Source organism: Leptinotarsa decemlineata, unplaced genomic scaffold (genome assembly GCF_025532065.1).
Source record: "Leptinotarsa decemlineata unplaced genomic scaffold, Ldec_3_MD MMD2_tig00001064_RagTag_RagTag, whole genome shotgun sequence".
Lineage (NCBI taxonomy): Eukaryota > Metazoa > Arthropoda > Insecta > Coleoptera > Chrysomelidae > Leptinotarsa > Leptinotarsa decemlineata.
The window spans coordinates 10000848-10016326 of NW_027412558.1; the positions used below are offsets into that span (position 1 = coordinate 10000848).

At 33.4% G+C, this 15479-nt stretch overlaps 2 protein-coding genes and 1 pseudogene across 4 annotated transcripts in view; 2 read left to right on the forward strand and 1 right to left on the reverse strand.

Annotated features, from left to right (window-relative positions):
- Positions 1–15479, forward strand: part of LOC111503577 (rho guanine nucleotide exchange factor 10) — a 432407-nt gene that overhangs the window by 81187 nt on the left and 335741 nt on the right. The window lies entirely within an intron of this gene.
- LOC141482425 (uncharacterized) overlaps positions 1–15479 on the reverse strand; it is a 391773-nt gene that overhangs the window by 52816 nt on the left and 323478 nt on the right. The window lies entirely within an intron of this gene.
- Positions 648–6962, forward strand: LOC141482454 (large ribosomal subunit protein P1-like; annotated as a pseudogene).

Below are 15479 nucleotides of genomic sequence, written 5' to 3' on the forward strand. Positions count from 1 at the left end.
TTGAAATTGAACCATCAAAATGAAATGAAAAATTCAAAGATTTCAAGCCAAGTTACTTCACGACGTTTCGAATGTCAGTATCCACAATCGATTTCGGCTGATGAGTCATAACCCAAAGACGACTGTTGATACTAACAATCAAAACTTCGTGAAGTGACTTGGCTTGATATCTTTTAATTTTTATTTTTTCAATTTTCAATTTTTTGCTTAAATTTTTTATTGTAATCTGCTTTCAGGGTTTTTTGCTTAATATAATAGTTATTTTCATCTATACATTTTAATTTTCATTTTTATTCGTTCTTTCAGGGATTTCAAATCATTTTATATCATATTAGACAATGGAAGTACTAAGTAATGAAATTCAAAATTATTGTACTTGATATTTCAGAAAATTTACCTATTTCCAGAAATAATTTGTATATGAAGAAGTTGAATTCATTTGATTAAAAATAAAAAATAATGATAGTTTGAAATATTTTATATATGTTAATCAAATATTTTTTTTAGGAAAAGATTTACATGACAGTTGAAATGTATACAGGTGGTATTTGATAAAGAAATAAAAATACATGCTCCGTCTTCTCTTGATTGAATATTGGCTAGATTCCTATGCTACTACGCTTTTGGCTTCGCATATTCCCCATGAAATGGGGGAATACTTGAAGCAATTCAACGGTGAGTGTTAAAAACTGTGCTATTCTCTAGATTTTTGATCATTCCAATACTCTCTTTTGTAAACAATTTCAAAAGTTTGTAATCAGTTTTATTTTTCATTTTTCCATTAATTAAACTCTACATTTAAAAGACATCGCCCTGGAGCGCCAATTTTAATGATCTTACTGTTCTTATGATGCACTGTTTGGAACCTTTGGTGTAGTAATGAATATTACTAGAGTTTTTTCCCAACACCAAATCATTATTTTTAACACCTCGACACGTGTTTGGATCACCAAGTGATCATCTTCAAAGAGGAAGATTAAAAATGAGTTTTAATCTTCCTCTTTGAAGATGATCACTTGGTGATCGAAACACGTGTCGAGGTATTAAAAATAACGATTTGGTGTTGGGAAAAAACTCCAGTAATATAGATCTTACTGTTGACAATTTATTTTATAGATAATCATTTTCGCTATCTGAATAATTGAAATTTCCAATCTTAAGCGATTCATAATTTGTTTGTACATATTTCTTGCGAAAATGAATCATGCTAATTTTGTCTCAGGATAATTTATATTATTCAATTTTTTTTAATCTTTTGCTTCCGATTAATTTGTAAATGACTTTAAATTTCAGATTCTTGTTGGAAATTTGTCCTCTCAAACGTACAAAGTGGGACGAAAAAAGAAAAGCAACCAATATTCAACTTAAAGTCAGCAAGCTGATAAATGCAATCGATCCATATATTGCTGATGAATCGCAATAAATTGTTATTTTAACATAATTATGTACTTTCTATGTTATACAGACATACTACATAATTATCATTCATTAATATGATGTGATTTCTATTTTGTATAATACTCGTTATAATCTTCAATTTTTTACTATGTTTATTATAACTATTTGACTGCATTACTCACTTACCCTAATTTTTACTTTGTTCCTAATGTATATTACGTTAAGTTTGAATTATAATTTGATATACTCAAGTATAAGTTTTATTTATATAATGTAGACTAATTATCCTACATTGAATAAAATTCCATTTGTTAATTTTTAAATTATTTTATTTAATAAACTATTTTGTTGATCAAGAAAATGATAAATTATTGTTTGGTACCTTGATAAGAAGCCTATAAATCACACTTCTCATTCAACAACTAAATTATTTGCAATATTATATTGCCAAGTTGAAACTTTGGATGTATCCAGTATTAATAAACATCTCCAATTAAATTGTTCAAGATCTTCAATTAGAGCACTATTATAAGATCTGCAGTACAATAATATGCTTTATTTGTAAATCAATAGAGAATTCAAAAAAAAATATTTTAGAAAATCACAGTGCTCATATTTAGTGAATTCGCAATGCACCATTTTAAAATTACAATTTTTCCACTGAATTTGTTTAACAAAATTACAAAGTTTGTATTGTGATATTATGAAACAAACGTTCCATATATATTCACTAAAAATGCAACCGATGTTTTATAAATTTTCAAAAGTAAGTTGAATTGCATGCGTAGTAAATTTGGGATGCAGTATTTTAAAATTACAAATCAATTTTCACCGAATTTGCTTAACAAATTCACATATATTGTGTTGTAATAATAGGAAACAAACTCCCATTATATGTTTACATAAAAGCAACAAATTTTTTGTAATTTTCTAAAAGTGTGTTTGACTGAATGCGTAGTAAATTTGCAATGCATTTTCTTGAAATTACAAATCAACTTTTTCGAAATTTGTTTAACAAATTCACAAAGATTGTGTTGTATTAATACAAAACAATTGTCCACCAAATGTTTCCAAAAAATACAACAAATATATTGTAATTTTCTAAAACAAAGTTGAACTGATTTCGGTAGTAAATTTACAATGCAACATCCAAATTCGCTTCACAAAAATACATAGTTTGTATTGTAATAAAACAATACAAACGTCAGGTGTAAGTTTACTAAAAATTCAAAAATTTTTGTAATTTTTCTAAATTGAGTTGAAATAAATCGTGTAGTAAATTTACAAAATGCGATTCTATTATTTAAAAAAATGTTATGCGTTAAAACTTCCAAAGCATTTTTTGTAAAATTAGCATAGAAATTTTTAACAGTGTAGAAATATCCTGGAATGGACCAGTCTTGGTAAATTTTGCAAGAAAATCTGAAACTTTTCTGGTAGTTCAAGCAATTGAGGATTGTATCATTAAACCTAAAGCGGTGGCAAGACAGGTTGTCTTCCTATGAAATCACTAGCAACGGCCCCCTTCATATGAGTTCGTAGCTTCCAACTCAGTATGGCCAAATATCAAACCAGAGATAAATTGGTAAGTCTGTTACGGTTCGCTAAAAATTAGAATGGAAATTATTTAGGATAAATGGGGTATATTATGGTTCCGTTCTTATTTCGAAGCTCTTTTCTAACATTGAAAGTTGTGGTTAATGTTTAATGGTTATTCGTACCTGAAAACTTGAAATAACTTTCGAAGGTTATACCTATCATAAGGAGATCTGCTATGATTCAGAAGAATATTAAGGTTGTCATTCTCCAAAGAGAATTTCTTAGTTTCATGGGTCACCAAGAACAAATCACATCTATTTACCATGGAAGTTGAGGTCTTTAATTCGCCTTTTTACACTTCAATCTCTTCATTCATTCCCTTCATTTCATCATCATTGGAACGGCTTTAGGTCTGGTGAGAATATACTTCTGAGGCATAAAATTCAATTTGGTATAGATTCATAACCATTTTACTTCATGATAATCGTTCACCATCTATGCCAGATTCCAATTGTGTTATATAATTTTGTTGTTTATATAAGTTGATAATATGAAACAAAAATTGTGTTTTGTGGATGTAATCAGAGTTTTTTCATCGGTATATTTACCTTTACCTTTCTCTATCCTCAAGGTAACGTAGCAAGATTTTTTTTGTCAGTTCAACTTTTGTCAACTTGTATGTTCCTCGGTGAGATCCAAGTGCTTCTAGAGCCACTCGGCAACTGATGTTTTTTATCCATGTATATGTTAGGTTGATTTTCACCAATCTCTCCATACAATAATTAATGGTGTAGTTGTTGCTAAGCTAATTCTATACAGCAGGTTAGCATTAGTATCTGAAGATGTTTTTCATGCATCTGCATCAAAGGTATTTTTCTGGTCTACTGACCTTGATCAGTAGATTTGTATGCTTGACGTTTTGTCTACTACTGCTGTAGACATCAGAGGCAACGAAGCAACGGATAAAATGCTGGGATTGTCCTCACCACGAATACTACATCATTGAAGAAGATATCTGGTTTTATTCCATTGATGGTGAGCGTGGCTGTTTTGGGTTCATCAATTAGGGTTGTTGTGTTATGCTCCCTTGCGCTGAAATTCATGTCGTCTGCGAACGCAACCATGTAAAGTGGTACCAAATCGTGAAAATAGTTTATTCAGGTATGAGCTTTTTTCAAAAAGCTATTTGTCCCGAAATCAATCTTTGGGAAATACTCTGCTTGGTGATTGACATTCTCAAACTGTTACGTTAGCCATTAATCCATTAATATATGTAATTTTAAATCGTTGATGACATTCTCATATGCAATGAAAATATCTCCTGCGGTAAGTCTTCAAAAACTAATTTCAAGGTAAGGTAAACATGGTTACAATGCTGTGATTGTGTGTATTACACGATTCGTATCTTTATTCCGCGCTTCATTATCACATGAGTTTGAGTGGGTATGTTCTCATCTTGTGACCTAATTTTCATCAGAGAAATCATCTCAGTAATGTCATGTACAGCATGATCCGACTGAAGTTTTATTCGACGGGAAGACAATTCGGAATTTATTTTATGGTAAGCAATGTGTTTTATTATTCCCTCGATTTCCTTGGAACGATATGCTAACATACTTCCTTTAACACTTTCAACACCGGTCGTCAGTGGCTGCACCTATTTTTTTATCCAAGGAAAAGTTTTTTTCTGGAAATATTATTCTGACATTCTTACATGTATGTGACAATTGTGACATATACCCGTAGATTTCTTGAACAATATATTTCAGAAAAATCCAGCATAGATTACGTATAGAGATTCATTGCTTTGATGATTTAAGGTGAAGATAATGACGATTTGCAAATATTATAGCAGAAATAATAGCTCTGCTTGATCTGATCAAGAGTATTCAATAGGTCTTGGATGATCTTGACTGACATCTGCAATGTTGGATTGGGCTTTCCATTACCTCTACATATAGAGATTCAATTCTTTGACGATTTAAGGTGAAGATAATGACGATTTGCAAGTTTTCTAGCACAAATAACAGCTCTGCTTGATGTGATTTGGAGTAATCAACCGGTCTTGGATGATCTTGACTGACATCTGCAATGCTGGATACATACTCTCTGGGATTGGGCTTTCCATTACCTGTGCGTATAGAGATCCAATTCTTTGATGATCTTAATGAAGATGATGGTTTGCAAGTATTTCAGCAAAAATATTAGCCCTTCTGAGAAAAATATACCAAAGTTAAATGAATTTACCAAATATTTAGACATTCATTTTCGTAATTGGAACCTTTGGCAAACTCAATAATTCTGAAGCACTGCCACTGCTGGTCATAAATTTACACCCAAAACAAAGCAGCGCAACAATAAAATCCTCAACCCTAACAATTTACGGTAACACCAAATTTGTTTATTTTCATTCCTCTTGAACCGAAAAAACACCGTACAAACTGTTTTAAACGACATTTATTAGGACACTTTTATTATAAACAGCCTTTTTATATGTACATCCATCCGTTGACAAATTAACGTGCGTGATGATGAAAATGTCGGGCACATCTGGATAATGTCGCAGACACTTTTCGGGACTTCCAGGCGCTAGAATGTGGACGTTTCCGTTTTAATTTATGGAAATGGAGCAACCTAACCTCATTATTATTAATACAAAATCGATACGGATATGAAAGTCGGCTTGGCTCATGAGCTTTCAGCGATATTCGTTCAAAATGTGTTTGCAGTGTTCGGATGAGGTTTACGGGTATTATCTTATATACTCAGTTACTTAATATACACGTTCGGTGTGTGGCGATGACGAGATTTATTCATAGAAAGCTGATAGTAGTTGATGCGTTGAGGGTACAACAATGTGTACATAACAATAGGCTGGTGAAGCTATATCGATCACAATCGCAGCTACCGGAATTGTGTGCCCTGATATCATCATGTACGGTCCTATCAAATCCACTTTTTTAGAGAAAGTTGATGCCTAGGTTTTCATAGTATTGAATTTCATTCTGATAATGCTTGTCATCCAGAGTACAATGGCAAAAATTTCAATTTGATTGCATTTGATTACATTAGAAAAATGAACGCCGAACTACCCAGCCCTAATTTTGGTTGATGATGATATTGCCGTAACTGGTGAAATCCAGACCATCCTAAAAGCAGCCTATGTTTACGTAGAACCATACTGTCCTGGTCTTTTTGTGAAAGCGCAAGAAGAAATCAACGTCAGGGAACTGATAACCAACATTGGGTCTGGAGTAGGAAGTGCACCCTCGGCAGGAGGTGCTGCAGCTCCAGCTGGCAGAAGCCGCTGCTGAGCCTGCCAAGGAGAAAAATAAGAAGGAAGAAGAACCTGAAGAGTCTGTTGATGATATGGGTGTTGGACTCTTCGAGTTTTTTAACTATGTGACATAAGATTGAACTGTTTCCAAGTTAAAGTTATCAAGATACGCGACTTTGGAACTACGCCTTTGTGGAAAGCTCGTGTGACGTCACGAGATATGTGCGATTATCGGTAAAGTAACTGAACCAGGTCTGAACTGTGTTCGAACCAGGAAAGCTTCACTGAGGTGAACATAAATAATTTACTTAGTCATGACCATGTTTATGGAATACTTCAGTAAGAATAAGGTGGAGGTTTTTTTCAAATTCAATAGTTGAAAGCGTTTTTGCAGTAATCAGAAATGAAAGTGAAACTATAAATTCGAATGTATTGGTATGTTCAGCTAATAACTAAAGTTTCGTCCACCGTATTCATTATTTTGTATAAATGCATTTGTTTTATTGTAACTTTGAAATAAACGTGATGAATTTTCATCAAAATGATTCTCGCAATATAAACAGGTTCATTTAGTCAACTCTTTTTTGCATAGCTATTTGCATAGCCTTTTCCAGTAACAGTCATGAACTATTCAGTTGATGAAGTATTTCGAGTTGAATGAATGCTCAGGTTGGACGATAGCAAGTCAAAATCGAGCGTTCAGCCTGGGGCTTGAACCAGCGACTCACACATCGGCCGATTGACTGAGTGAACAAAGCACCCACGTCGAATCGCCCGGCTACCGAAGGACCATGTTGAATACCGCACAGAAAACTAAGTACCTACGTCATCAGGACTGAAGGCATTCTTGATGTTGAGCCTCATTATTCGTGTGATAATTCTCTGTGGTAAAGTAGTATTCACCATTATGAATAGACTTTTACCCTAGAGGTCAATTATGAAGCGGGTTGCAAATTACTTGACAAGCACATTTGCGGGAGTCTGATTGAAGACAAATTATTGTCGACCAAGTTTTTTAATTGAATTCCTTACGACAGCGTTGGTGATATTAGCAACCTTTAAAACTGACCAATTTGTTAAAAACACTATAGATATCGGTTAAGGCTTTCGCGGCCGACGTTTTCAATGTCACTATTTTTCGGGTTTGAAAGCCGTGGATGTTTGGAATTTCTTCCTGGCGTTTCGCTGACGCGAGTGGCTAGCTTCTTCAGAGGTTTATACATCCTGGATCAATATCCGGATATTAACCCAGGACGTATAAACCTCTGAAGAAGCTAGCCACTTACGCTAGCGAAACGTCAGGAAGAAATTCCAAAAATCTACGGCTTTCAAACCCGAAAAATAGTGACACTAACCAATATAGAGAGCTCTCCAGGAATTCCATCGGAAACCGAATCCACATATATTTCTAGAAAGACACAATATAGAAGTCGGGCTGGCAAAATAAAAAGGAAAGATAAATAGATGAGCACTCCTCCGACCATAAGCTGTTTCAGCCGGTTGGGTATCGTCAGTACCGGGAACATTGTGGAACATCAGGACGAATACTTAAGTCAAATTCACTGCGTGAACACAAGCGAGGGGGGAACCGAAATGTCTTTAGATACATAAGTGGAACCACCTTGGTTCTACTTTTGTCTCGCCCATGTTTACGCAGTAATTTTGATGAAGTACCTACTCGTCTTGATTTTCCACAACTTATCTTCAATCGAAGACCACCTTCTCGGTACTGTCGATGGCCAACAGGTTGAAACAGCTGTATGTTACTGTATGGCTCTTCAATTGTCGTATTATGGAGATGGTCGGTATCAAATGAAATGGTCTGCTGAAAAGAGTACGAACAATAGCGTGACGTCACACCAATTCTAAAAAGAATAAAATAAACTCCAAATTAAGTTATGTTTGAAATTCAATTTTTCTTTTTCAATAAGAACAACAAAATAGATAACATTGCCTACATTTGGTTCACTATTCAAAGTTTTTGGTGCGAAAAAGATAAATTCAAGAATACTCCCAAATTCTAAAATAGAATAGTGGTTTTATCTGTGTGAGTGTCATCAAATTAAACCCCGCTTGTCTTTTACAGGATCTCAGGAGTTCAATATTTTTCTTTCAATTTAAGACCCAAAGTTCGATAAGCACGAATTGTGGTGGGAGCCTACATAGTCTATCTTATGTTTATATTGTGATCGTCAGTGCTGGCTGAATAAAATATTAGTACAAAGCCGTAACGGAATTTTGCATGCAATTAACTCACGAAGAAGGCAGCGTGTACACCTAAGCTCTTCTTTGTTTGACTGAGAGCCAACCCATCTCTTTATATTTTTGAAACGGATAGACACACCCGTTGAATCCGCGTCTCTGCATTTTGCAGCTTTTGCAGTCTATAATTTTCTTTCTTGTTTGGAAATTAACTCGACATCTGCATAATTGAGGTGCGACAAAAATTACGATTTAAGACGAGTTAGTTCATTTTATATCATTCAACTCAGAGTTAGGCTCCTTTTAGTTTGATTTATTATAGACCTCGAAAATATTTACTGGCGCTGAAGTCACATTTACTGTCAAAACGGAATGCCACAGATACAAACCTTTTTGAAGCGATAACTTCTTATGGGAGAGTAAACCGTTTCGTTACCTAACGCGTAACGACGGCAGTTTGTATGACTTCCCTTTCTCTCACGCAAATGTCAGCGGAAGGCAGTCTCCTCCTCTCTCGTCGGACAGACGTTTAGTGATTAGTATGCGTTAGACACATACTGACTTGACAATATTATAAAAATCCAACCAGCAAGCAAATAATATTCTGTTATTATGTGAAACATGGCTTAAAAATGATACTTATTTTGTGTATGTAAATTATTATTATTATCATTATTTAATCCTACTAAAGTAACAATTGGCTCATGGTAGCTATAATATATGTATTTACATTAGTGTGGGCCAAAATAAACTTATTTTTTTTTAGCTACTACGAAAATATTGTTCAAGATAACGAAAAAAAAACCTGGTAAAGGTTCAGCCCTTAATATTAATATCAAGAGGTCGCTCGCTCATTGTGATTTTTAATTTCCCATTTAAATAACATTGTATTTTTTTTCATTGTTTGAATTTTTGATGCACTCAAAGGAATTAATGTCGAAAATCAATACATATTCTTGTAGGAAATTTAACGATCTACAAGAAAGGTCTGAGATGATGTTTTACTAAGTTGACTCGTTTAAAATTTATTATTATAATGACTCAAAAACATGACATATCTTAGTTTTTGTAAATCTTCTCGAATTTTTTTTTGATAAAATAATGAAATTTTTACAAAATATTGATAATTAGGAAAAATTGATATTCTCATACCTAATTTAAAAAAAAACTCGGAACTGTACTTTACCTGAGTAACGACTTAATAAGAAAAATTATCAAGTGCTTTATTTGCACTTAGCTACTAGCTAATGTAAAATATTAAGAATCATGTTTCAATAATTTTTCAATTGTAATAAAACTGTTTATTTTATAACTTGTCACTTTTTCAATCGCAAAATAAAAATAATTTTTTTTGTTACAATTGAAAAATTATTGGAACATGATTCTTAATATTTTATATTAGCTAGTAGTCAAGTGCAAATAAAGCACTCATTAATTTTTCAGAGAATGATTAATTATTTCAAGTCGTTACTCAGGTAAAGTACAGTTCTGAGTTTTTTTAATTAGGTATGAGAATATCGATTTTTCCTGTGATTATCGATATTTTGTAAAAATTTTATTATTTTATCAAAAAAACTCGATAAGGTTTACAAAAACTAAGATATTTCATGTTTTTGAGTCATTATTTTGTAAAAGAGTATAAAAAATTGTGAAAGTTATCCTCAACTATTTGAGGTTGGATTTTGACCTCGAATAACTTTTAAACGAGTCAACTTAGCAAAAAATCATCTCAGACCTTTCTTGTAGATCGTTAAATTTCCTACAAGAATATGTATTGATTTTCACGAGACATTAATTCGTTCGAGTGCATCAAAAATCCAAATAATAAAAAAAATTCCAATGTTGTTTAAATGGGAAATCAAAAATCACAATGAGCAACCTCTTAATATTAATATTAAGGGCTGAAACTTTACCGGGATTTTTTTTCGTCATCTTGAACAATATTTTCATAATAGCTAAAAAAAAATTAAAATTTTTTTTGGCCCACTCTAATGTACATACACAAAATAATCAATAAAAAAATTTAAATAACCTTTCCTTACATCATCATATTAATATACATAAAATTAAAGTAACAACCTAAGCTTGTCTCAAGTTAAAAGTGGCAATATCAAATAGTTCAACTTAGATTAGAAGTTATCACTTTTGTCGCGGGTCCCAAGACACACACGCTTTTTTATTGAAGGCAGGCCTAACATTTCCACCCTATTTTCAGAAGGTTTACATGCTACGATAGAGGGCCATGTCCATTCCTCATTCGAAAAATATATATCTCAAATCCTCGTTGATCCAGGGATCAACAAAACAGTAGAAATTAACGGAAAGACTGCGTGATCAAAGACAGATTATTATATACCATCATTGTGTGATTGTCTACTAAAACGACCGTAATAGAGTATCAAGAATTCAAAGTTAGTGAGGTCAGATCCTTTCAGTGTTTCTAAATTTACTTGTCTAGGAATAACCGAACCCATAGAAACCGAGATGATAACAAATCAACAGCCACAGAACAGCTTCTTTTAGATCAATCACCGTCACACGATTTTTGGCATGCATGAAACAGAATCTTCTTTTTCTGCAAATTCTGTTTTTTCACAAGTTCTGCCTTCACCTAGTCAAGTAATGGTGCGTGGTATCATCCTGTAATGGTCTTTTCTTTTTGAAGATAATCGATTGAAATAACGTCATGGCTATCCCAAAACACAGCCGAAAAAAGTTTTTAGTTTTTTTGGAGCTGGTTTCCCCTTTTGCAGTCCACTCTTTGGACTGTATTTTGTTTCGGACGTATGCTGGTGTGTCCAAGTTTCATCTTCAGTAATTATTCGGCGCCAAAATTTGTATTTATTGCGCTTAAACTGCGCCAACAGTGGTGGTGAATTTTGGCTATGTTTACGTCGGTAGTTGTAGTTTTTGGACATCATTCAGAGTACATCTAAATCAGATAGCACTGTGCAACGGGAGTTATTGAAAAAACGACAACCACTAACTTTTGGTGATGATTCTGCGAAGTCGCCATCTATGGGTTTGACAGAAATTTAAAAACACGAATATTATTTGTGAATGGGATTCCCAAAGCGGTCCGTTGCAAAGTTGAGGTTCGACTGTCGATTGAAAAATCGCGTTCTGTGTATGTAGGCTTTTACTACAAACGGGTAATCTACTGATATCAGAGTCCAGAACGCTGTATTGATAATAATCTGCTCCGCAGGTGTTCAGGATATGCATATTTGAAACAGTAGGTATGTGTTTCATAAAAAATTGTAAGCTTTTAGTTTATAAGAAAATGAATTTTAAAGAGCTTTTAAATCGACAACTTTTGACTGCTGGTTTGACATATTTACAATATTCTCATCGGTTCTCTGTTGAGAGTCGTTCTAAATTACTTTTTCTATTTCAGACTTTGCCACTGCAATAATATTCCATTAATTGCTAATCAAGTGCTGAAGTAATATTCAGCTTTCCTTCGTGTAATATTCTTCTCCTATTCAATATTCTCTACTCTTGAGTGACAAGTCTAGTATCATTATCACTATAGCTGATACACTATAGGTCATTCTATATTCTTCATGTATTTCAAAATCGCTTTCTAATTTCTGAAAGTTTATATAAAATGTATAACACAGCACAGGGTTCATTGGTTCTTTATCGTCGTTAAATTGATTCTAATAACAATTAAGATAAATTTCAACGCATTTTATTAAACTTAATGTCCTTATTGACGCGACTTATCGTCGTTCAGATTGAAAAATACTTTAAAATTTGATTATCCTTTTCATTCAGAATTGGGATTATAATCGTTTTAGTGAACGTAAACTGTTACTCACTTGCTAGTTCAATTTCTTTATCTTATGACAGAAGAGTGATACATCTGATTTAAATTTTGATCATTGTGGCAAAGATTTATCACTTTTCATATAAAATATTTTTTCACGACAGAGCAAAAAGTGTATTCTTCTTATTTTTTTCATTACTCGTATAGAGCTTTATTAGCAATTGAAAACGATCTGCCATGTGTTCGATTTAACCGTATGTTAACGACGAAATTATAATATAAGATCAAGAAAAACTGTGTGTTAATCATTCTTGAAATTTACTCATTTTCCACATGCAGCTGCAGTTTCGTAAGAATGTATCATCTTTCCCACCAACAGATTTCCTGGAGTCTTTGAAGTCCACTAGATACTCGTTAGGACAACAAGATGATTGTTCCGAATTCTTGGGGTCCTTGTTGAAACTCTTCGTGAGCAAAAAATAGCAGAATCAATACCCCTAACCGCTCTGGATTGAATGATTCCGTACAGTCTATCTCGTCTTGTGTTTGTAAATCTTTTGCTGGAAAAATCCTCACCTGTTTACTTTGTAGTAAATGTTCAAGAGGTAGCAAAAACGTATGTGAATTTCTGAAACTTCAACTAGCGTTTTCTAATATGAATAATAACCAGTCCGTCCAAAGATTATTGTTAAATCATCTGAAAATGGAATTTATTACAGGTGATGATCGACTGTATTGCCAAACATGCGCCAAACTAACTGACTGTTATAAGAAAACAAGTATAGCTGAGGCACCATTCAATCTAATAAAAACACTAATGATCTTCAACATGACTCAACCCCTGACGGAAGCAAACTCTTACGAAGGTTCGAAATTGATGAATACTTCAATCTAGCAGACCACTGTTATAATCTTTATGCAGTCATTGTTCACTGTGGTTCTGGCGTTGAATCTGGTCATTATTACGCCTTGGTCAAAGACGAAACGGACTGGTTTACATTTGACGATAGTCGTGTCACAAAGTGTTCTGGCGATGTATTGAATTTATAGGAGCCTCTGGAGACACCCTACATTTTGTTTTATGAAAGAGAGAACATTAGCAGATCAAGATCTTCAGATGATGTAGTCCTGCAGGTTTTTCCGGGTTTTCCTGTAGCTGAACTACAAGCAAATGCGTCACTGGAATCAATGAAGTCGCCCCGGAGCGCCAAATAATGTTTATTGTTGTTTTATAATATCATGATCTCAAACGTATTATTCATAACATACAAAATTTATATATCCAAGTTTGCATTATTCTTTTGGCTCAATTTGGCATCGTAAGAAAATGTCTGTAACTGTGGAAAATCGTCCTGAATTTATTTGAGAGAAGAATCATACAATAATAAATTGTACTATAAAAATGTTCATACAATCATTAGTGTTAGTTTAACAATAAAATGAGTAAGGTAAAATAAATTATCGGTACTCGTTTACTGTAATACGCCAAAAATAAATTCGATAGCGACGAGTGAGCCACACTATTGTTTTTCCTATTGAATGATATACCTTTTACCTATTCGTTGTTCCAAAAAAATGTTAGGTGATATAATGTGATGAGAGTTTTTTTTGAACAAATACACTTTTGAGAAGATTGAAGTCCTAAATCTTTGTCATAGCGACATCGTTACAGATAGACATTATTAGTTCTACTTAATCCAAAACGAGTTAGGCCGATATGTAGATGAAAAATAGTCGATCTGATTCATAATTTTCAGCCCTAATAATATATTCAAATTACCCGTGACATATGTATGAGGAATATTCAGATTCATCACACACCTGTGAAATATGAGAGTCAACCAACAAATACCGACTCATCTTACGAAAAACCTCAATAAATAATCCACGTGACGGTTTTAAACCGTTTAAGGCAGTTTATCGGATGAAAAAATAAAGGAGTTAAATCCTTGCTGCATTGTTTACTGTCTCGGCTATTCTACAGAGTGTTATATATGTAAAACATTCTTGTATAATTCGTAGTCGTTTTGCCACGCCTGAAATTGTTGAATAGTAGGCTCAAGGAGGATAATTTCAATATAATCGGTGTTTGTATTCCCAGATAGGAATAGGTTGAAATATAGTGGGGTTTTATTTTAATATTTAAAATATCTCTTGCCTAATATTATACAGATACTTTTTTCAGTTTTATCTTATAGAATTTCACTATCAAATCTTGTTAATGTTCATAATTTGATGGAAACAAATTTCAGTTTTAATAGATGAAACTAGGGTGAAACTGACTTTTGGTATTTTTAATTCATCGTCACTTATTCTTTCTATCTTGGTCTAACTGAATAGTTCAGGGTTCCGAAATTTGTGTGCTGATTGAAACAGAAAAGTAGATTACCCACGAATATTCGAATAAATAATTATTACTTTCAAATGTCACTTTCCAGGAAATGTATAGTGACAGAAGAATGCGATACTTGTGAGATTATCGACGAAACTTTGGGATAATCCCGGTTCAACATCCTAGATCATTGTTGAATGGTGTGAGAGATAATATTTGTTGTGGGGTAGCTATATTTTATGGGATGGTCCTCTATTCTCCATCTATGAAAAAGGTGGAACTTTCAGAACATTCTCAAAAATTGAAGAGTATTCGAGAACACTGCTCACAGCAATCCATAATATCCTGGAACATCCCAGATCATTGTGGAAAGATCAAGGGTAGTAGCCCTCTATAATTTAAACATTTTTCTTCACTACCAGCTTTGTTGTATTTACTTCCACTTGCCTTTTGACTCGACAGTTTTTGTTCAGGAAAATCGTACTGGCTTCCACTGCTGCTCTTCCCAAATATATTTATCTTACCTGACAAAAAGCAGTAGATTTTCTATTGTTTTAATATTGCAATTAAAATTCATATAGTTTTTTGGTGTAGACGGAACAAAATTCAGACGCTGTAGAAAGTGATCGAAAGGTACCTGTAGTACCAAACGTTTCGTCTGCTACTTCGGCAGACATCTTCAGAGGTGTTGGTGTTGACAGCTAGGACGAAGACGCCTACACCACTAAAGATGTCTGTCCCAGTATCAGATGAAACTTTTGTTACCATAAGATCCTTTTGACCCAGCCCAGATTTTGTTCTCTTTAATCGTGAAAGCATATGTTCTTAGATAGTTTTCTGTTTCAAGTTTGTTAATAATAACGACTATTTGATTCAGAAACAATTCACGTTCAGTCATCCATTCGCATTTTTTGTGAAAGTAATTCCGATAGTTTTTCATGGATATACGAATACTATAT